We start from the raw sequence: 2,500 nt of genomic DNA, 5'->3' as shown, positions 1-2,500 counted from the left end.
ACCAACGTCTTGGAGCTAATGTGGGGTCTGCTCAAGGACCTACAGGTTTAGGTAAATACTTAATGCGTTCTCCGACTGGAGAAGTTATTTTTGGAGGAGAAACAATGCGTTTTTGGGATCTGCGTGCTCCCTGGTTAGAACCTTTAAGGGGTCCTAACGGTTTGGACTTGAGTAGGTTGAAAAAAGACATACAACCTTGGCAAGAACGACGTTCGGCAGAATATATGACTCATGCTCCTTTAGGTTCCTTAAATTCTGTAGGGGGCGTAGCTACTGAGATCAATGCAGTCAATTATGTCTCTCCGAGAAGTTGGTTATCTACCTCTCATTTTGTTCTAGGATTTTTCCTATTCGTGGGTCATTTATGGCACGCGGGAAGGGCTCCCGCAGCGGCAGCAGGATTTGAAAAAGGAATTGATCGTGATTTTGAACCTGTTCTTTCCATGACTCCTCTTAACTAAAGTAGTAGGTAAAACAGGAAAGTAAAAATCGGTTCATATTAAAAAGTCTTCTTTGTTTCTTTGAATTCAATCTAATTTTTTCTGGCTCGGCTATACTATCCAGCCGAGCCATTCTCCTTTATTTATCATGCTAAGAAGTAAAAAAAGCCAATAAAGATAAAAATATATTCATCCAACAAAAGGAGAGAGAGGGATTCGAACCCTCGATAGTTATTTTTATGAACTATACCGGTTTTCAGACCGGAGCCATCAACCACTCGGCCATCTCTCCGAAAGATAATTTCTATTTTATTTTTTTTTCGCCAAATAGAACATAGCCCTATGAGTTAATACGATCACTATGTAGAGAAAGATATAGGGTGTGACTCTCTTTAATAGGTCTATAAATCTATATAAATAAAAGAGATACGCGATGCAGTATACCCATTTGTGAAGTCAAAAAGAACCTTTAACTTCATGTCCGAATAGAAAAAATGGTAAAAAGAAATTGGAACTAAGTCATCTCGAATCAACGGATTCATGATAAAATCCCTTTATTTATTAAAGTTTTTTAGTGGGTAAGAGGATTAAATGGTGTATATTCTTTTGTTAATAGCTTGGAGGATTAAAAACATGACTATTGCTTTCCAATTGGCTGTTTTTGCATTAATTATTACTTCATCAATCTTACTGATTAGTGTACCCGTTGTATTTGCGTCTCCTGATGGTTGGTCGAGTAACAAAAATGTTGTATTTTCTGGTACATCTTTATGGATTGGATTAGTCTTCTTGGTGGGTATCCTTAATTCTCTTATCTCTTGAATTCATTCGTTGCAGATCCAAAAATGAGATGACCCCCTCCCATTCCATGAATTACACATTCAAATTCAATATAAGTCCATAAAATGCAAATAAAGAAAAAATTAGAGGGGGGGGGTCGAACTTCTGGAACTTGAATGAAATATGAATAAAAGATTAATAAATAGTTACTAAATATGAAAAAAAAAAACTAATAAAAATTGATATCTGATATTAATATAGAATATTTTATGGAAATAGAAGAATCATATATTCTTGAATATGGAATTCAATATTAAATATATAGAATAAATCTAATATTAATATATAATATATATATATATAATTTATATATATTAATAGAATTGTTAATTGAATTGATTTGGTGGTAGAATTTTATGAAATGACCCCAAACCAAAGAGTGTATCTCGTCTAGCTTTGAACAAATATTATCGATAAATTTCTTATCAAGAAGGCAAAAAAATGCGGATATAGTCGAATGGTAAAATTTCTCCTTGCCAAGGAGAAGACGCGGGTTCGATTCCCGCTATCCGCCCAAATATAAATGGATTCAAAAAGATAAAAGATTCGGTATAGTTGACCGGGAAATATAGTAATTTTTTCCTCGCGTCCCAAAAGACACGTATTAATTAATGACTAGTTAATAGAATCAAACTTACATTTCTTGAAAAAAAAATGTTGCGGAGACAGGATTTGAACCCGTGACCTCAAGGTTATGAGCCTTGCGAGCTACCAAACTGCTCTACCCCGCGCTGAAACAAAAAAACTTGGACTAAACTCTAATAAACAAAGAAGAATTGAATGAGCCCCTATTCCCGAAGGATGTGTCCAGATAGTCCAAAGTCTCGATAGTTAGCTCTCGGTCTTCCGGTCGAAAAGCAACGTCGATGAAGACGTGTAGGTGCACTATTACGCGGTGGGGATTGTAATTTTCCATGAATTTTCCATTTCTCACTTAGCGATGGAATCTTACTTATTTCCTTTTTTGAGGATCGACGAATCAAATGATATTTTTTTTCCAATTTTTGCCTCTTCTTCTCCCTATAAATCAAACTTTTCTTTGCCATAATGCTTCAGTTCCTCTTATTATCAATGATAATGATACAAATCGGATCCTAGATGTAGAAATAAATATAAGAGTGCGTACCTATATTTTTTTTAATAAAAAAAATATATGATTGCGGATAGAATACATAAATAATTAACCGAATTTGCCCGATGTGGAGGCAATCAAGAAAGCC

At 34.8% G+C, this 2,500-nt stretch overlaps 2 non-coding genes across 2 annotated transcripts; one reads left to right on the top strand and one right to left on the bottom strand.

The window, feature by feature from the left end:
* Positions 1–1,723: 1,723 nt before the first annotated feature.
* TRNAG-GCC (transfer RNA glycine (anticodon GCC)) lies at positions 1,724–1,794 on the top strand. Its single transcript has one exon. It is a non-coding gene; the product is annotated as a tRNA-Gly (tRNA).
* Positions 1,795–1,937: 143 nt separating this feature from the next.
* TRNAM-CAU (transfer RNA methionine (anticodon CAU)) lies at positions 1,938–2,011 on the bottom strand. The gene has a single exon. It is a non-coding gene; the product is annotated as a tRNA-Met (tRNA).
* Positions 2,012–2,500: the final 489 nt, after the last annotated feature.

This window comes from Camelina sativa, chromosome 15 (genome assembly GCF_030686135.1).
Source record: "Camelina sativa cultivar CO46 ecotype springtype chromosome 15, ASM3068613v1".
Classification (NCBI taxonomy): Eukaryota; Viridiplantae; Streptophyta; class Magnoliopsida; order Brassicales; family Brassicaceae; genus Camelina; species Camelina sativa.
The sequence above is the reverse complement of the archived record's forward strand: the minus strand, read 5'-3'. Positions and strand labels throughout refer to the sequence as shown.